Source organism: Camelus bactrianus, chromosome 26, assembly GCF_048773025.1.
Source record: "Camelus bactrianus isolate YW-2024 breed Bactrian camel chromosome 26, ASM4877302v1, whole genome shotgun sequence".
Classification (NCBI taxonomy): domain Eukaryota; kingdom Metazoa; phylum Chordata; class Mammalia; order Artiodactyla; family Camelidae; genus Camelus; species Camelus bactrianus.
Window position 1 is genome coordinate 16,050,192 of NC_133564.1, and position 20,974 is coordinate 16,071,165.

A 20,974-nucleotide genomic window follows, 5' to 3' on the forward strand; every position below is an offset into this window, starting at 1 on the left:
CTGGCCTTGTACTAAGTATAAAATAGGTGCTCATACACATATCTTATCGGGTTGTTAAAAAATTTGGTGGGTTTTTACATGGAAAAGTTACCTTTGACCTCAGACACAGGAAATGGAAGGGTTTTCTGAAATCTTAGGTATGGTGCCAGTTGAATTTCCTTATCATCAAATAGTTTCTCCTCTCTCTCTGGTTCCTCCTTCAGTCCACGTAAAAGTCTAATCTTGAAATTTGAAATTTCACTAAGAAAGGAAATACCGTGGTTGAATTTATTTTATTTTTTATCTAAGTGTAGTTGATCTACAGTGTTGTGTTATGTGGTTGAATTTGTGTGGAAGCAGTTATATTTTGTGTATGAATGTTTTAGCCGCTCTTTGGCTCTTGTAAGCTTCAGCATTTTCTCGGTGAGCAGGGATGCGGGCTGGGGAGTAGCGTGCAGGTTTGGAGTCCTGGACAGACCGCATCTGAATCCTGCGTGTACCGCTTACTTACCGGGAGACGTAGAGCAAATGCTTAGTCTTCAGTCTTTCAGTGAGGACTGGCCCTACGTCCTGGGGTTGTAGTAAGTAAGGTTCCCTATGTGAAGTGCCTGATTCCAGCACCTGCCCTGAAGTAGCTGCTCAGTAAGTGCCAGTGACATTTAATTGCTCCAGTGACCAAATTCTTTTAGCCTTAATAGGGTGTCTTTCCTGCTGGGATAGGAGAAAAACGATTTGTTCTTCAACTCTCGTACGTTATTCTAGAGGGATATCTTTCTGATATGATGAGGAAACTCTACCATTTGTGTTTATGTAATATGCTTGGTTTCATCCACTTCACATCAGGGATGTCATTGGTATCAGCCTATTTGGAGCATTTGATATTGATGCCAGGCGTGTCAGGTAGGTATTGGAGCGTCAGACAGGAAGTGTAATCGGGCAGTCAGGCTCAGGGTGGGTGGGAGAAACCGGCAGGAGACTTTTCCAGTGGTCCAACGAGGCAGAGAGCTGGCTAACAGCAAAGCAAAGAGAAGGAACAGATCTAGAGACATCCAGGCAGCGAGTAGACTGGCTTTACTGACTCTTTAGATTATGGGACAAGGGGGCTGGTCAGTGAAGAGAAGACAGGAATCTTACATTCACGGGTCATGTGTCTGTATGGATGTTCGTGCTGTAATCCAGACTAGGAGGTACCAGAGGCAGCAAGATTTATAGGAAAGATCATAAATTCAGTTTTGGGCATGTTGAGTTTGAGGCACACGGGACGTCTACATGGGGTTGTCTGGTAAGGAGAGAGGAGAGAGATGGGGAAGCTGGAGAGAGTTTTAGCACCGGAAAGGGAGGCTCGGCCCCCGTCAGCTCTGTGTGGCTGAGGGCTACCACCGGGGTCCTGGCTGGGGGGCCTCTGTTGGGTATGCAGCAGGGGAAAAGAGCAGGATGGAGGTTGCAGCCCTTGCAAGCGCTCCTTTCCAGAAGCAGCCAAAGGAAACTCAGACCCTAGATGTGAATTTAGCATCTAGATTTCCTTTTAATGGTTTAAACATGACCGGTTTCCCCAAAGAAATTGATAGGTCAACTGTTTGGAACTGAAAAGCCAGCGCTGGAAAGACCCACAGTTGTCGATGTCAGCCCTCCTGCGTTTGCCTGACAGGCTGACGGGCTCCCCGGGTCCGTCGGCGGTCTTGCCGTTCCCTCACGCCGCACCCTCCCAGTAGCTCACTCTCTCCAGAAGCTGTGTCGGCGGTGGTTATGCGCTCAGGCCAAACCACACAGCTCAGTCCATGGAGTAAAAGTACTACAGATGGCCGGAGGAAACAGAAGATCCTGAACACTAAAACCGAAACATAGAATTAAAAAATGGTTGTTGGCCATCTTCAGGGTGAGGGCTTCAGCAAGTTTGTAATTAGAGGGAATGACCTAGGACACATGTGGAAACTGTGACTTAATCTTCTGAGCGCTTTGGAGAGCTGTTAAAAGAAGGAAATTGTTCCCTACGTTACCAAGTTTTGCTTAAAACCTTTTCCCCTTCCCTCAATACACCTATTTCAATGTCAGAGTTGTTATGTTTATCTGTCATTAAAGCTGTGTAATGACTGGGACCCTAGGCAAGTAACTTAACTCTCCTGGGCTTCATGCATAACACGGAGGTAATAATATTTATTTTGTGAAGTTCTTGTGACAGATAAATGAAATGGCATATGTAAAGCCCTCTTGATAATGCGTGGTTCATTTAGGCACTGAGTAAAGTGTAGGTATTGTTACTAAGAAGGGGAGGGAAGGGGGGAATATTCTGAGGTAGTAGGTGGGCATTAGGAGTGAGAGGAAACTGGTTTAAGATGATGGGGGTGGGTGCCATTATCAGAAAAGTAAATGCTGTTAAGAGGAAGAAACCGGGATGGGATGGTATCTGTCCTCAAGGATGCAGGGAGAGCGATGAACGTACCCTGGCCACCCGCGGGGGTTGTTCGTAGCTTGACTTGTTGATTGCCCTGTACAACAGCTGTCTTGCTCGTTTTGTTTTAGTTCTCCGAAATCACAGCTGGCTTATAAGAGCGTGAAAATGGGGTACTAGGAAGCAAATTAGTAAGAACCCAGTGTTGGATTAAAAGGATCATCAACTCTGGATTATGAAATATAGAGTGCTAAAAAAGTAGGGAACATTAAAACTTATAAATCAGTGGCTTAGTCATGCTGATCTTGGAAAGATGAAAGTCCATTTTTTTTTTAAAGCAGAAAAAGACAAAATGAAGAAGACAAAGCTGAAGGGAACACAATGAGGCGATCCAGTTAAAAACGGACTAGTACACACTGAGTAAGTAGCTGAAAACAGTGCCTTTCATGAGTCAAGAAGATCTCAGGGTCAGTAGCACTTTGCTTTCAGACTCCTGGACATCACGGATGGAGTGGGGGATGGCTGCAGGGTGTGTGTTAGGATTGTCAATACTTGTATGCTTCCTTCCACCCACCTGAAGTCTGATGTGAGGGTTCTCAGAGTTTGCACTTCCCAGACCAAAAGCATTTCAATAAAAATCTATGTGCACCAACTTAAGATCACCAACTTTTAGTTCTTGTAAGAGAGTACTTTAAAAAAGAAAAAAGCAACACCATCTATTGTCATCATAAACGAGAGGACGTTTAACATTAAAAGCAAGGACATCTCACATGTACACAGGCGTGAAGACACACAAACAAGAGGGAAGAGCCTAGTAGAAGGCAGCTTGTAAATCAAGTCACGTTCTCTCTGCGGACAGTTTTCCTTAGTGTCCTATTGTTTTCCTTCTTTCCGTTGTGAACTGCTGAACTAGTTGTCCACACGAGCGCAGACAGATGTAGGGCCAGTATTTGGAAAGTGCCGGTCCGTCCAGCTGTCTGGACCACCCAGCTCTCAGGTGGCCGATCCAGGACAACTCGGGAGACAGAAATCCTGCCACTCCCTCTGCTACGAGCCCAGTGCTGAAACGGCTGACTCTTTTCCCGGACCACGTTGTGTCCCTGAGCCAATTTATCAAAAGGAGCTTTGTTGCCAGGGAATTTTTTTTTTCTTTCTTTCTTTCTTGAGACTAGGTTGGGTTGGGGAGGGGGTAAGGGTAGAAGAGATACAAAGTAAATAGTATAACTCGAGAAGGTGAAATTTTAAATACTTAACAACAATTCAGTACATGTGACTTTACAGGCAAGAATATGTTAGAATCTAACATAAAGTAATAGTAGATGGTGTCACAGTGGAAATAAGGTCTTTGTCCATCAGTTGTTTGGTCTTATCACCAGCATTTTCTGGGGTGTAGAACTTCAAAGAGGACAGTTTTGCTATTCCTATGAGAATTGACTCTTATTTCAAAATATGAATGCAGTAGACATGCTGATTTTTTTTTTAAATCGAGAAAAATTTACTAATCTGAACAGATTATTAAGAGAACAGTCACCTTCATCAGTGTTTGTGTTACTTGAAAAAGACACTAGCAAAAAACCAAAAAGACGGTAACAACTTTAAAATGTGGTATGGCAGTGATTTTGTCAGCAAGGCAAAGGATAAAAGTTAAAATGTGGAAGGAAAAAAATGTACCAGGATTCTTTTATTATAAAGGAGCATGCAGATAACTTTTGGTTGATAAATTTTGTAAATTTAGAATGATTTTATATCAACAGCTGAATATTCAGAAACATTTTATTTTAACTTTTAAAAATTTAGTTTGCACTTAGTCCTGGTGTATCGACTCTGGGGTTATCATCTGCATGCTTTGCAGTTTTTAGATGTTAAATGTACGTACCTGGTGTTGTGGAGACTGTCAATCTAGGACCACAGATTTAAACAAACCAGCGTATGAAAGAGGAGATCAGTCACTTATTTCCCTCTGTGGGGACTGTGCACGCTGCTCTTTGCCCAGGTGTAGGAAGGTAACGTTATACACCCTTGCCAGCTCTCCTGTTCTCTCTCTACAACTGTGTCTGTGTGTGGCGGCGGGGGTTAGGTATTTGTATAGTTTCAGCTGAATTTTCTGTCCTGAAGTCTGAGTTAGAAATCAGATTTTGCCCGCTTTATAATTTCTCATCGTTTCAATAAACCTGGGTGTTGAATGTCACATTTCAGACCTCTCCAGTCACCTTTGCTCTCCGAATACCTCTCAGAGATGTCCACACCGATAATTGAGTTTAAATGATTTCCCAGGGTGGGCAGTGAGCGCTGTGATTTCTCCGAGGTGGGAAGCTCCTCCGGGGGCCCCACGCCCCAACCCAGGCCCCATCATTTGTCCCCCTCCTCGCCTGAGTCTACCCTTCAAGTGTCCTGGGGGAGTCATGCGGAAGGAAGGGCGGTCACCACATATACTCAAGGAAAATGTTGGGGCGACTCCCCACTAGCAGCAGAGGGGCCTCCACGTGAAGCAGTCTGAGCCGAGGGGCCTTCCTCCCCGCCTCACTCGCTCCCCCACCCCAGGGCTGCTGCCAGTAGCCAGAATCAAAATCCTCATTCGGGCGGAGTAGGAAAGTTGACCCGTTACCCACGGGCCTTTTCTAACAGATCTGCTCACACTGCAGATGGGACTTGCAGCTCCTGCTCAGGGATAGAGTGCAGTATAAATACACCTTCCCCACTCGTCACGCGGGTCCACTGACAGTTCGTGTCCCACAGGCCTCCCATCCTCTTAGGGTGAACCTGTGCTGGCTACCTACATCATTCCACACAACAGGTGTGACCTGATGTATGTGATGTGAACATTGTCTTCACAGAGTTCTTTTGAATGTCACCTGTCAGGTGGGATCCCCCAGGGAGAAGGCCATTGGAATTTGGGGGGGTCAGGTAATTTGCAGCTGGGCTTGTCATCGCTGGGATGTAGTGTTTGGGAGCTTTGGTTTCGGTGGACTTTTTGAGTTGACAGAGTACAGAAGCTAATTATGCTCAGATGTGAACAAATTTGAGTGACATGCCTCTGGGGACCACAAATGCGAACAGTTTGAGTGAGAGTAGGAGGACTGAACACCCTTGAGTCAACATCTCAGACCACACCCGTTTCTCTTCTCAGTTGCAGTGGCCTCAGCCAAGGCGAAGGGGGGAGTCTCTGAAGCCCCCATGGCTTCTCTGTGTGTGGTGTTGATGAAAGAGGCAGGGTCCAAAAGGGAAGCCATGAACGCGGTAATTACATTGATGCTAACGATCTGGTTTGTGATTAGCGGGGGTGCCTCATTTCTCCTGGTCCCTCTGACACTGATGACAAAGCTCATTAAGTCCTCGTGCCAGAGCGGGGACTTGGCGAACGAGAGAACTGTACCCATGTCAATCACTTTAGCTTCTCATTAGTGAGTCTAAAGCAAATATTGTGCCAAAGAGGCCAGGACCACAAAAAAGGAAGTGAATTCTAGTTAACGTGTCTGTCTGCCATTATCACAGAGGTGGGTGAAGGGGAGTTGTGGGGTAGGCTGGGAAATGGATGAACTGAAATGATACCTTTTTGAGGCTGAAATTTATAAAAGACTCAGTTACATACATCCTAAAAGAAAAGTCAGTGGGAAAACAAAGACCAAACTTAACATACTTGCTTCTATTATAAACAGTGTTTATTTATCATTTATTATTATGGTTATTTAATCAATAAAATTAATTATAATATGAAGAAGATTCCACTTCAGAGCAGGACAGAATAAGCCCTCTGCACTCTGACTCTCCCACTGAGTGTAGCCAGAGCCCTGGGCAGAAGGCTTGGAGCAGCTCAGGGCTCTGGAAAGCAAATGGTAGCAGGCAGTTTGGGGAAGGAGATGAGAAATTGAAGAACCGCCAAGCTGGTTGTGAGTTTCCTGTTTCCTCCTCTCCAGTATCACCTGGCCTAGACTCCAAGGTGGCCCAAAGCCCGGTAGGTCACACTGATGTGGACAGAGAGATCTTTAAGATCAAAGTCCTCACTTTCTGGCCTGAGGGCCAGGAAAGGGGACTCCCGGTGTTCACAGTGAGTGTTTCCTCTTTTTCTCTTCTCTCCTTCCAAGCTGTGGTCAGTCTTGCAGCTGCACAGCCCCGGTGGGTGCTGGGCGGCCACCTAGAGCTGTGGCAGTAGGGGACTCCCTGTCTCTGATGAGAGGACCTAGAGTTCCAGGAGCAAGGCATAAATTCCGCTCTCTTCCTCCCACTGCTTGGCACCAGGTGGAGACACAGTTGCTGAAAGTACACAGCTGAGCAAGAAAACTAAAGCCCCAGCTTCTAGCAGTAGGACCATGAAAGGGGGCCCCAGGGAACTGAAGAATGCTGGGGAGATGACAGAGGGGACGGAGCTCGGGAGAGCTACCCCAGAAAACGTCGTGTGGACTCCTGGGCTCACTTCTGAGCTGTGCATGTGTGGCTCTGACCCTAAGTGGCATTCCAGATGCTTTGAGAACTGAAATCTGAACTGGGCCACCACAGAGGTCTCAGATTGACCACCATGTTGAATGGTGTACACATGGGACAGCTCCAGATAGCATTGCAGAGGCTTTGAGCACACTGCCATGCACATCACACTGGACAGAGGGTGATGTGGAAATAGCTGCCTGAACTTAACCAACTGATCACCTTCTTAAAAGGGAAAAAATAATCAATATCTTCCTTAGGATTTAAAGACTCAAAGAGTCTCATAACATAATAATTAACATTGTTCAAAGTTCCTCGACATACAAAGAATCGGTTTAATCTCTGTGTGGGGAAAGACAGTCCACAGTTGCCAATGCCGAGGTGTCATGTCATATGTTGGAATTATCAGACAGGCTTTAAATCAGCGATTATATTGTGGTCTAAGAACTGTGGCTAAATACTCTGGAAAAGAATGGAAAGGTAGAGTGGAAAGGAATAGAGGGTGTAATGTAGAACCAAGTTGGGATTTTAGAGCTGAAATAAATAGTAACCAAAATCAAAAATGTCTGGATGGGCTCAGTCACAGAATGGGCATACGAGAAGAGTCAGTGGACTTGAAGATAGATCAACAAATTATCCAGTCTCAACAACAGACAATAAAAACAAAACAAAGCAAAACAAAACAGAGCCTCCGTGTGTGGGACAATACCCCAAATGTTTAACATTTCTGTTATCAAAGTTCTGGTGTAATTTGAAAAACTGCTCAAATAATGACCAAAAACTTCCTAAATTTGGTAAAAGACATGAACTTTCAGATTCAAGAAGCCTAACAAATCCTAAACAGGATAAACAGAAAGAAATCCATGCTTAGACACATTGTAAACTACTGTGAAAACTAAAAAGAGAAAAATGTTGAAAGCATCTAGAGGAAAACAACATGGAACAAAAAGAAAAAACCTACAGATTTTTCTTTGGAAGCCACAAAGGCCAGAACGAAGTGGATCAGCATTTTTAAAGTATCTAGTGAACATATCCTTCTGATATGAAGGTGAAATAATGACATTTTCAGATAAAAGAAAACAAAAATGTTCACTTCCAGAAGACTTGTTCTGAAAGAAATGCTGATGGACGAAAAATAAGACCAGAGGAAAACTTGGAGCATCAGGAATGAAAGAAAAGCAGTAATGGTAACGATCTGGGTAGATGTAATTAACCATTCTTCTCTTAAGTTCTTTAAAATATGTACACTGATGGAAAACAAACATAGCATTGATGGAGTTTTCAGGGTTTATGGATGTGCAGTACATATGGCAACTACAGCATAAGGTGAGGGGGGTAAAGAAGCCAATATGGTGGTTTGGTCGATCCCTTGAAGTGGTAAAATATTAAGTCAAAGTCGACTGTGAAGTTAAGTATGTGTACTGAAATGCTGAGAACAATAACTACAAACACTGTGCAAAGAAGTATAGGAACAACTCAATAGATGCATTAAAATAGGATATTTATACAATTTATGTAAATAAATATTAATAAAAATATTCAAATAGTCCAAATGAAAGTTGGAAAGGAAAACAGAGGAACAAAAGGGAGGTAGAAGCATAAAACAGATGATAAAATGGTAGATCTAAATTCCAACATATAAATAACTACATCTAAATAGTCTAAACCCACCAAATAACAGAGATTGTTAGAATGGATTTTTTTTAAAAAAAATCAAAGGATATATCTACATATTTTTTAATATAATGATATGAAATAAGTAGAAAGTAAAAAGATACACCGTGCAAATATTAATTAAAAATATAAATAAGTAAAATAAATAAATAAATAAATAAATAAATAAATAAATAAATAAATAAATAAATAAATAAAAGTTCATATTACATAGGAGGGATTAGTCAGGGCTGGAAAAAAAAAAGAGAAAGCTGGAATGGACATATAATGTCAGAAAAAGTAGACTTTAGAGCAAGGAAAATTACTGGGGAGAAAGAGAAATATTACATAAAAATAAATGGGTAAGTTCACCAATGTGTCATAAAAAAGTGTGTGTACACCATACACAAGAGTCAAATCAAAATTGAATCAAAACTTAAATGTTAAGACCTGAAACTGCAGAACTCTTAGAAGATGGGGCAAAGCTTTATGACATTGGTTTTGACAGTGATTGTCACTGAATGATTTCAGTGATTATCGTTGGAAACAACACCCTAGCACAGACAACAGAAGCAAAATTAGACAAGTAGGACTGTATCCAACTAAAAAGCTTCTGCACAGCAAACAGTCAGCCGAGTGAAAAAGCAGGCAACCCACAGCATCGGAGACAATGTTTATAGACCACGTGTCCGATAAGGAGTTAATTTGCAAAGTATATAAGGAACTCATATCGCAGAAGCAAACAAAGAAACAAACTAGTCACTGATTAACTGAACAACTGAAGACTTGAATAGACAGTTCTCCAAAGAAGATATGCAAATAGCCAATATGTATATGAAAAGATGCTCAACATCACTAATCATCAGAAAATGCAAATCAAAACCACAATCAAATACTACCACATACCTGTTAGGCTAGCTGTTATCAGGAAAACAAAAGATAACAGGCGTTGCTGAGGACGTGGAGAAGCTGGAACTCCTGTGGACTGTCGGTGGGAATGTAAAATGATGCAGCTGCTGTGGGATGTAGTCTGAAGGTTCCTCAAAAAATTAAAAATAGAACTACCATATGATCCAGAAATTCCACTTCTGGGTTTTTATCCACAATAATTGAAAGCAAGATCTTGCAAAGATATTGGCACTCCCTGGTTCCTTGCAGCGCTGTTCACAATGGGCTAGATGTATGAAACAACCTCATTGTGCATCGACAGATGGATAAAGAAAATGTGGTGTGTACACACAGTGGAATATTATTAAGCCTTAAATGAGAAAGAAATTGTGCAGTACGCAACAACATGGATGAACCTTGAGGATGTTATGCTAAGTGAAATAAGCTAGCCATAGAAGGATGAATAGGACAGGTTTCCACTTATATGAAATGGCAAAGATAGTCAAACTCACGGAGGCAGAGAATAGAAGGGTGGCTGCCAGGGGCTGGAGAAATGGGGGTTTGCTAGTCAATGTGTATGAAATTTCAGTAATGCAAGATGAGTGAATCCTAGAGATCTGATGTGCAACCTTGAGCCTATAGTTAACAGTACTGTATTGTGCACTGAGAAATCTGTTAAGAGGATGATCTCATGTTGTGTTCTGATCAAAATTTCTTTTTCAAAAGAGTATTTCAAAAGTGTACGTACCTAACAACAGAGCTTCAGAATACCTGAGACAAAATAGAGCTGAAAGAAGAAATGGGTGATGATAGTTGCAAATTCAACATAGCTCTGTCAGAAATTGATAGAACAAGCAGATAGAAAAGCAGGAAGGATGTAGAAAAACTGAACAATACCATCAAGCAACTGGATCTTACTGACACTTATATAAAACATTCCTCCTCAGAATAGCAGAATATGCATTCCTCTCAAATCCTCGGAGAACATTCACAAGGTAGCTGATATCCTGAGATATAAGACAGCTAAAAGCAGTTAAAAGAATTGAAATAATTCAAAGTGTATTATTTTATCATAATGGGATTTAATGAAATATCAATAAGAGAAAGATAACTGATAAATCTCGAAATACTAGGAAGTTAAATGATGTGCTTCTAAGTAATCTATAGACCAAAGAGGAAGTCTCAGGGAAAGCAGAAAGTGTTTTGAGGTGAACAAAAATGAAAATACAGCGTATGACAATTCATGTGTAGCAGACGAAGTCGGGCTCAGCAGGGAACGCAGAGGCTAAGTGCTCATGCTCAAAAAGGAAGAAAGATCTGTAATGAAAATGAGCTTTCACCTGAAGGAACTAGAAAAAGAAGCGCAAAATAAATCTAAAGCCAGCAGAAGGAAAGACTTAATAAAGAGCAGATACCAATGAATTTGAAAACAAAATTAATGAAGAAAATCAATGAACTCAAAAGCTGTTTCTTTAAAAATAGCCATAAAATTGATAAATCTCTCGCCAGATTGACAAGCAAATGAGAAGCCACAAGTTACCCATATTAGGAGTGAAAGAGGCTGTACCCCCGCAGACCCCACAGACATTAAAAAGATGATAAGCAATTACTGCAAACAACTCCATGCACGGAAATCCCGCAATTCAGATGAATGGACCAAATCCAAGAAAGAACATCGTATCAAAACTCACCCAGGAAGAAACAAATTACCTAAATAGTCTTATATCCTTTAAATACATTTAATTTATAGTTGAAAATTTTACCCCCAAAAAACCAAAACCAAAGATTCCAGGACCAGATAGAATTCTGAGGCATTCTACCAAATGTTTATGGGGAAATAACACCAATCCTACATGGTTTCTTCCTGAAAATTAGAGGAGGAGGCAACTTCTCAACTCATTTTATGAAACCAGTATTAACTTTATGCTCAAACCAGACAAAGGTAGCATAATAAAGGGAAACTACAGGCCAGTGTCCCTCACAAACATAGATGGAAAAATCCTCTACAAAATATTAGCAAATTGAATCCAGCAATATGTAAAAATAATAAACCAGGTGGGGAATAGCCCTGGAATGCAAGGTATTTGAAAATCAATCAGTGTTATCGACCATATTAACAGACTGCAGAAGAAACATCACACAATAGTATCAATTGACCAGAAAAAGCAATTGATGAAATTCAGTACACATTCCTGATAAAGAACTCTTCATTGAGGAATAGCAGGCCACTTCTGAACCTGATAAAGAACAAAACTCTGCACTAACATCATACTTAACAAAGAAAGACTGAATACTCTTGCCTTAAGTCTGGGAACATGGCAAGGATGTCCACTTCCACTATTCCTATTCAACATCATATTGGAATTCCTTAAAAAAATTTCTTAAAAAAAGAAACAAAAACGAAACATTTGCAAGTTGTGATGAAACTGTTCCAGTTTGCAGACAACATGACATGTAGAAAAATCCCAAGAAGTCCACAAAAAAAACTCCTATAACTACATTGTTGGTTGGATTGCAAAACTGTATAGCCAATCTGATAAACAGGTGGTTTCTTATAAAGATAAATACACCCTTACCATATGACCCAGTAGACAACGTGGATGAATTTCAGTAACATTGTGCCCACTGAAAGAAGCCAGTCCCCAAAGGTTACATAGTGTGATTCCACTTACATGACGTTCTGGAAAAGACAAAATGATAGGGACAAGGAACATACTGGTTGTTTCCAGGGGTCAGGGGTGTGTAAGGAGCAGAGTGAAGGAGTTTTTTGGGGTGATGGAACTGTTCTATATCTGACTCTGTCCTGACAGTGATGGTGGTTACACAATACATGCTAAAACTCATAGAATGTGTACATCAAGAAAGTCTTTGATTTTGTATGTTATTTTTAAAATTCTGTTTAAAAATTATAAGTTTTCATGGTCAAAGTGAACAGTACTTGATATTCTTGTGATTGCTTATCTATTAACTAGATCAGCACTGTCCAACAGAAATATCTGAGGTGATGGAAATGTTCTAAATGTGCTGTGTCCAATATGGTGACTACAACATACCTTTAGGTACTGCACACTTAAAATAGAGGGACTAAAATTTTAATTTCATTTAAATTAAATTATCTTAAATAGCCAAGTGCAGCTAGTGGCTACTGTTATTACACCAAGCAAATATATTGTGTAATCTCATTGTAATACCAGACAACAAAGAAATTCTCTTATTTTCATCCATTCGTTATAGAGAGATAGAAGAGAAATATGACTGGCTTGTATTTTTTGACATCAGGATTTTATGATTTTTCCCTTGTTTTATAAACGCTTTATTAATAAATTTGATTAATAAAACACTGTTTCCTCCTAACTTCCAGGAGATGATGTGTGGAGATGACCCTGAGGATGGACGTATAATGTCAGCAAAAGAAGTTAGTGGGTTTGGCATAGGAGTTTGTGATAATGAACCCGAATAAGGTTTGGTTTGGTTTTCAGTTGACAGATGTTTGACTGTTGTAGGTGCTGAAACCACTGTTTTCAACCACTGCTTTGGGCACTGAAGCTACAGTGTTCTCATTCCAGGACTAGAGTCGCCGTCGGCAGTCGGTCCAGGGTATACTGCGACATCAGGTCAGCAGGATAGTCCCCGTCCCCGCACTTCCTGGAAGCATGTGTTGGGCTGGTGGCTCACACGCTGGGGCCTGTAGGGGGTACCAGTACGACCCAGGCGTTCCGAGTTGAGCCTTGTGATGGAAATGTTTGGCTGGGATTTCTTTGCTTTCCAGTCCATCTGGACTGAGTTTCAGTCATTTCCCCCTCTTATTCATAGTTTTCTTGGGGAAGTATTATGGTACCTTCTTTTCATGTGTGTTTACTTTTCATTCCTTGGTTAATTGGAAGCACCTTGAGGTCAGGGGTTAGTTCTGGAGATACCGCTCCTTTGAAAAAATGTGGCGGCCTCTGCAACTTCCATATTTTTCCCCCTTGATTTCATCTTACAGAGGAGGAATGCAACCCACAGAGAGGATGACTTGGCCATAATTAAATAAGCCAGTGATTAGGCAGTTCAGTTTCTCAGCTCTTTGACCTTCTAACTAATTCCAGCTAGAAGAGCTCGAGGACTCAATGCTGGCGTATCTTTAAAGCAACAGAAATACTCACGATAACTTTGAAAGCTAATTGGGAAATACCACTTACAGGTGGATTTTCAGATGGAGTTGTTGCTTCTCAAACTGGGGGCATATTTGCCTCCGGGGACTGGGGCCCTGCACGGCAGGTTTATACAACCTTAAGGTCAACGTGGATGCTCTTGTAGAGGGTTGGTTCACTTGTAAATTTTGGAAAGTAATGTTGAATGGTGCTCAGTGGAAACCAGTTTTTAAAAATTCTACTATTAAGACGAAAGTGATCGAGAGTGTCATACGTGGCTTGTATGAATTTAGGCAGACTTCAAACAGGATCTTTTTTTTTTTCCTGCATATTGCAGACTCCTCTGGGCATCTCACCACTATTCTGTGCAATTGAAAATACTAAGTAAAAGTGTCTGAGAGATATTCAGGTGTGTTTTCACCCAGTGAGTCGGACATGAGTAGTCCACAAATCCAAATGCTATTATCATAAAATTGCAATGGAGAAGGCTAATGTCTCACTTTCCCGTGCTTTTCCAGGGTTTTCTTACTGCTTAATATCAAAACATCCCATTTAAACTCTTATCTTTTTTTAACTGAAAGCTCACGGGCTCTCAGTTTTTCTCACTCAACTTTCATCTTTTCCTTCCTTGGTGTCTTTGAATGTGGATTAGAAGAACCGAGGGCAGAAAGATAATCTACCCCATGGTGTGGTATGGAAAATTGCACACCTGCCTCCTTCGTTGATAGTATTGGATCCAGAGTGCATCTGGAGAAGCCTGGGGTTTAATTTTCTTTGGATAAGTTGTGCGAGGCGTTGTGGAGTAAGGGGGAGATGTCTGCGGCGAGAAACGGGAGGTCCGGACGCTGATTCTGGCTTTGTTACGAGCTCTCTGTAACCGTCTTCCCCACGTGGACCCTAGGTTTGTCTTCAGTCAAATGGTAACATGCTCAGTGACTTTCAATGTCTCCTCCAGCTCAAAAGTGCCATTACTGTGTGTCCCTTATCCTGTGAGCACTAACCGATCCGAAGACGTCTGAGAACTGTGTTAAGTGCCACAGCACAGCCTTGTTCTTCACTGTGTGCTCATGCTGACGCTCTCTAACGCTTGCTGGGCTACCAGGTGTATTTGTCCTTTAAATATTCAGTTTCCTTGCCTATACTGTGTTGCATCGAATCCAACTTCAATTGAAATCGTTTCTTCCGCCAGAATAAAAATGCACGTAACTCTGTAAACCCTGGGCTAAAAAGGCCTTGAAAACTTTGGGACTTTCTGTTTTTGAAACCACTTTTGTTGAAGTTTTAACTTGCACCTTTTCCTCAGCTTCCGTGCAACCAGGAAAGTCTGATCTGTTCTTGGTGCCCAGGGATTTTTGTTGAGAGGGTTTGAGCCAATGTTCTATCCCGGGTGCTGCTTCGGACGTCAGACTATCACTATAGCACAGACAGTTGGGTAGGTTCAGGCAAGTAGTGTTAGGTGTATGTGATGCTTCTAGAAATGTGCTTCTGTAGTATTCTCATATTTATGCTTAAATTTTGGACAGTCCCTTTGTGAAACAGGGAAGTACCTATCTCTGCATCCCTCTCTGTTCCCATTCTTTGTATCTTATTTGGTCGCTCACATACGCTCTTCCCTTGTCTCGGTAATGAATTCTCTCTCTGTGGGTGCCCCCCGTACCCTGTTGCCAGAGTCCCCTGAACTTTCAGCATCAGTAGCATCACCCCCTGTAAGAGCCTTTAATGCCTTTCTTCTGGGATTTCATGCTCTTCAAAATCTTACCTCAGCCTGACCTCTTACTCCTCGGCTTCTTCTCTCCTCATCCCCTTCGTGTGTCCTCCCACGTCTGCTGTGCGGGACAGACCACCCGCTCTGCTCCAGGACGTCCTGTACTCTCTGCCCCACGTGGTCACTGTGCACACGGCCTCGCTGCCTGGGAAGGCATCCCCAGCTTTTCCCTTCCTCTCCCTCTCCTCGCCCATCTTTGGGGTCCCTTAACTCCTGCCTCATTCCTGGAACGCTGCCGAATTCCCGCCATGCTTCCTTGCCACCTCTCTCTTGTATCAGGAATAACCATCTTTGTTTGCATGGCTCTCTTTCCCTGGTTGCCTTGAATGATCAGATGTTAATGTTAAAATGTGAGGATAGGAGCTGTAACTTCTTCATGTTTCTACTGTCCTCAGCGACACGCGGAGTCTCAGATGTTACATGTTGTATTTAATAAATGTTTGTTGAGTTGAACTACAATGAATTAGGGTAGGTTTTAAATAATATTGGTACAGACTAGGATTGTTTTTTCCTCCCCTATTGGTACCATTTTGCAAAGAGGAGAGAGTCATGGCATCAGACTTCTGTCTGCATGGTGACAGGGGTGAAGTCCCCAAGGGGATGCTGAATCTGAACATATCATCAGTATACCTTCCCTCTAATGAGCCGCCATAAACTTTGAAAGACTTGTTTTTAGAGAATGTGGGGTCCGTGGAGAGGTAATGCTTCTTAGCGGAGAGAATTGCTAATGTATCTAATAAATGTCAAATGAAATTCATTGCAAATGTAAGGTGGGTCATTTTCTTATTCATTAAAAGACTCTTTTTTTGTTTGCTTTTACTTGGGGCGAAGGTAATTAGGTTTATTTATTTTTTTAGTGGCGGTACTGGGGATTGAACCTAGGACTTCATGCATGCTAGGCTGCTAGGCACTCTGAGCTATACCCTCCCCCTCCAAAGACTCTTCTTAATCCCATTTGGGTTACCTTTCTTTGTTCCTCTCCCTCTCTTCCCCATGTGAACCCCCCGCCCCAAGCAGACCTGCCTCATGTCCCCCCACCTCCCTCCCATTTCCATACCTTGGTTCATACTTCTTTCTCCAGGTCATTCATTCATTCATTTGGCACAAATTTATATAGTGCCTGTTATTGACTGGGCACTCTTCAAGAATACATCTGTATAAAAATTTTTAATTAAAATTAAAAATTAAAATTAAAAATTTAATTAAAATTAAAAATTTTTTTAAAAGAATGCATCTGTAAACAACAAAGCATGCAAAAATCCCTCTCTTCATGGAGCTCATGTTCTAACTGACAGTACATCCTTTCTCTTCTGTCCAGTTTCTAGGACAGGCTTGCCCTTCCCTTTAAGCCACTCCTGATGGCTTCAGCCCAGATTCTTTTTCCTGAATTATTAGAGGCGCCTGTAACCTGTTCCTCCCTCTTGATAGACAACTGTCTTGTATTCTTGGCACTTTCTCGTTGTGAATATCTTGTCTCCTCAAGTGCAGTAGAAGCTTCTTGAGAGTGGAGACCATGTCATTTGTTCATGAAAAAGTTTGTGTACATACCCTGAATTGTGTACACATCTTACACATTTGCAATCAGGCGCCCAATGAATATCTTTAATTGATTTAAGGATATGGATTTAAGGATAAAGCTCTGCTTTATCAAGTACAGTTGCCCTCAGACCATGTTATACCCTTAGTCATCAAAGCGTTTTAAAGATCCTGCATGACTGTGTCACTCAGTGGAGCTGCTACTTAATCTTCTGCCAAGGAACAGTCACGTGCCAAGCGCAACCTCTGCCCACACCGCATCCACCGACGAAGTCACCTCTGCGATGTTCTGTGTGATGTGTGTAAATCTTGACAGTAGCACCGAAGCTGTTATTCAAAGGAGCAGGAGGCGCCAGGCGGAGGAGGAGGGCTGCTGACGATGTCTTGTTGAACTTTGCACTTCTCTCTCCACCAGGCACTGGTATCTGAGACATCGGAGTGCCTTTATTTCTCGCCTTTTACTTCTGAGTTGAGGCTAACGAGTGTCCCTCATAAAACGCACCTTCTCATTAGTAGGACCGCAGACTGAGCTTGTGGCGGTGGTTTGGCTGGTCAGTTCCTCTCCTTTGCATGGCCGTTTGCTGATCGTCTGCGGCTGCGGCTGGAGGCCAGTCCATCAGGGGCTGGAGAACAGGGCACACAGGCAGTTTGCTACTAAAGGGACCCAGCCTGTGAGCCTCACCTCACTGGCCTCATGTGCCAACAAAGCTTCACTGGCTTCAATTCAAAGGTGAAAACTGAGGATAGGGTTTGTTAAAAAAAAAATGTTGTTTCCAGTGGTTATTCATTATAAGAGGCAGTGTGGGTGGTGGTTAGAAGCACAGACTCTGGGGCATCCTGTCCCAGGTTCAAATCTTGCCTCTGCCACTTACAGCTGGGGAGGCTCGAGGAAGACAGTTAATCTCTTTTTGTTTGTGTGGGGCTTTTGGAGGGTGGGGGGAATTCGGTTTATTTATTTATTTAATGGAGGTACTGGGGATTGGACCCAGGACCTCATGCATGCTGAGCACACATTCTACCACTGAGCTGTCCCCTCCCCCCAATCTCTTTTTAAAATGGTGACAATAATAGTACTTACTTATTGGGTCCTTATAAGGCTCAGATGAGCTTCTATGCGTGGGCTCAGTGGACCTGTGTATAGATGGAAACATACATGCTCAGGTATTAGAAAATTTGAATGCATTTTTCGTTGTAACTTTCCATTTGTTTTCTTTTGATTGTTGTTGTTGTTTCTTTTTCCACTTACTTAACCTTTTCTATATCATAGAGAAAACTTGAGTTTTTAGCTGTCAAGAGGTGGTCCAGGGACCTCAACCTTCTTCCCCAAAGGCCCTTAAAATGCCGGGGTAAAGATAATTCTATTTAGACCCTAACTTTTATATAATTACATCATTGCCTTCTTATGGTGCAGACCCTACCTAACAGGAAGGCGCTGAATTAGGTGGATTTGGGGGAAATTAGAATAACTACCAATGTAACCAAGCTCCTAGAGGGTTGGGTAAAGGTGCTGTGCCTTGGGAGGAGGCCCTGGTGCTGGGCTGCAGGCTGAGTCATCGTCATGGATGGGAGCCCAGGTGGTGTATCCGAGAGGAGACCATAACATTGGAAGGGAAAGTCACGAACAGACCAGTTCTGATAAGACGTATATGGCATGATTGATGTGGTTTTCCCTTCTATTTCAAGTGTATAATTGAGACCTGATTTAATAGCAGATGATGTGAAAATGTACTCTGGGGTGGACAGTGTGATGCAGTAGCCAACAATAACTATGACCAGCAGCCTGAGGCCAGGTGAGCACAGAGTCCAGAGTGAGGGAGGTGACGGTGCTGTGGGGAGACCCAGCGAGAGTAAATCTGGTTCTCCGTGCAACATTCTAAGAGGGAAATTGATACATTCGAGCAGGAGCAAAGGATGGGAAACTACAATGGCAGAGGATTTGAAAGGTGTCAGAGGGTAGCAAGAACTGGAGAAGCGTATTTAATAGTGTTGGAATCAGATGTACCAGTCGGTCAATAATGAACATAGAACATGTGTACTTACTTACGGTGTCCCAGACGGTGGGCAGCCAGACGAGATGGTTTAGAACGTAGGCGTGGGATTATTATTTGTAGACATCAGATGAATTATCAGACATAAGAAGGTTATACACTCTTTAGCTTTCCGAGGGCAGAATGGAATCACGGTGTGGGGTTGCAGGACTCCGCTCGGAGATGGGGACTGTCCCAGAGGGTGTGCCCTGGCTCAGACTAGACCCGTGCTCTGGGGGACGCGGTCCTTGAAGATGGGCTAAATTACAGGTGTTAAGAGAGGGTATGATCCTGGTGGGGCTTTAGCCTGGGGACCCTTCTAACTCAGAGATTCGGAATAGTCTGACTGAGAGATGCGTTACATCTGTGTACTCCCCAGCCCTGGCTGCATCCTGTGGTTCACGTTTATTGTCGGCTAGCTACTGCGTTCTTGAGGATGAGGGAGAATATGCTGGGCAGACATCCTCGGCTACCCAGATCCACTTAGTTTCTGAGTAGCAGATGATTTGTCGGTATCTGGTTCCTCAGTGGCACTTGTGAGAAGTGCCTGCTTTGGTATTACTCGGTCTGGGGGAGTTTGGCCAGTGTCATTCCTAACACACCAGCGTTCACTTTGCTCTTACTCTTTTCCTCCCAGGCTCCATTTTTCTGCATTTAACGCAGTGTCTGCTCTACCTGTCATCCTCTCCCCTCTCCCCACCCCCACCCCTTTTTCCCTCTTGAGATGTTTCTGTGTTGCTCCTTGTCCTGCAAAGAGGGATGACTCATCTTCTCTGTGATTCCGCCAACATAGTTCCTCTGTGTGTACACGTGTCTGTGTGTGTAAATGCAATACGTACACGTGCGTGTGCATGAGCGATCCGGCGTGGGGCTCACCGCGAGCGTGATGCGGCACAGATAGTGCAGTGAGAAGGATGTTTTCACCCAGATCTGGAATGGATTTTTTTTTCTGCCTGACCGATCTGAGACACAGACATTCTAAGAAAGAAAAGAGAAAAAGCAGAGGAAGCAGCGATGTAAAAAAAAAAAAATCCTATCAATCACGCCCCCACCCCCCACCCCCCGTGCAGTTTCGGCGCTGGTGTGGTGAGCTCAGGAGCACCGCACGCTGAGAACCGGCTCTTGACATAGTGACCTCATTCCCAACGCCGCCTTCCTCGGCGGCGGCAGGAGCTGCTGCGCCGGCTCGCGGGCTGGCTGGGCTGCGAGCCTGCCGGCGGCGTGTCAGCAGTGACGAGACCCAGGCTTGCAAGGACTTGCCCGGCAACTGGAATTTATGACAAATAGCTCGCTGCAGCTAAACTTTGATCCAGGGTACAGTTGAACCGCCTGTTACACACAGGAGGGAGACGCATCCTTCGCAATGAAAACCCAGCCTTAAAAAAAAAAAAAAAAGAAAGGAAAAAAAACCAGAACGCATGTGTCAGGTTTATAATTACAGACTGGTGAGTATATATGATGCCTGATCAATTTTAACGTGTGTGTTTTTTCTCCAAGCATCCGGAGGTATGTGCCCTTTTACCTGTTTTAATGATGCAAAGATCTTAGTTGGTGCTCAGTGCATGGGAGGGGGCCTGGGCCCCTCGGAGAGGAGGATGTGCCCCCTTGCAGCCCCCTGGGGCCTGGGGTACATTTGCAGCCCAGAGTCTCCACACCGCACAGACAAAGGAGCCTGTACCGACAGCCAGAGGCTGTAGCTTTTCTTAGAGTGATGACTCATTTCAGCTCACAAAGGATTCTGGGCAGGGTGATGAGAAGTCAGGTTGGCTGATCCGTCCCTATGACTTCACTTTGCAGAGAACAAGGCGGAAGAGGAGTGACACTGCAGAATCCCAAGGCACTGCAGTGGGAGACGGCTCAGGACAAGTGGCTGTGATAGATGGGCCAGGCACGGGGCGGGATTCCAGCTGTTCCCTGCAAATAGGAGAAAAGAATGCTAAAGGGGATTCTTTTTTTCCCCTAAAGTCATTACCAGCAAAGTCCATTCACAGAGCCTTTTAAAGGTGCTTTTTGCCAGTTTTGAAATTGAACTTGTACCAGTATCTCAAGCCCTGAATTGTAAGAAGTGCTGAGAGTTTTGGAAATCTTTTTTTTTTTTTTTAATAGATCGACCAAGGTAAAGTACCAGATTCCTATTGTGTTCCACGTGCCCTCAGTAGCCAATCTGAAATGCTCATTTAGGATA

General features: G+C 43.2%; 1 protein-coding gene across 12 annotated transcripts in view; it reads left to right on the top strand.

The window, feature by feature from the left end:
• Positions 1-20,974, top strand: part of STOX2 (storkhead box 2) — a 175,489-nt gene that overhangs the window by 124,885 nt on the left and 29,630 nt on the right. The window contains exon 1 of one of the 12 annotated variants that reach the window (XM_074353555.1): positions 14,749-20,905. The exons of the other annotated variants lie outside the window; for them this stretch is intronic. The gene's annotated coding sequence lies outside the window, so the exon portion shown is untranslated. Of the gene's footprint in view, positions 1-14,748; positions 20,906-20,974 lie in introns of those variants that run through there. 12 annotated transcript variants of the gene reach the window in all.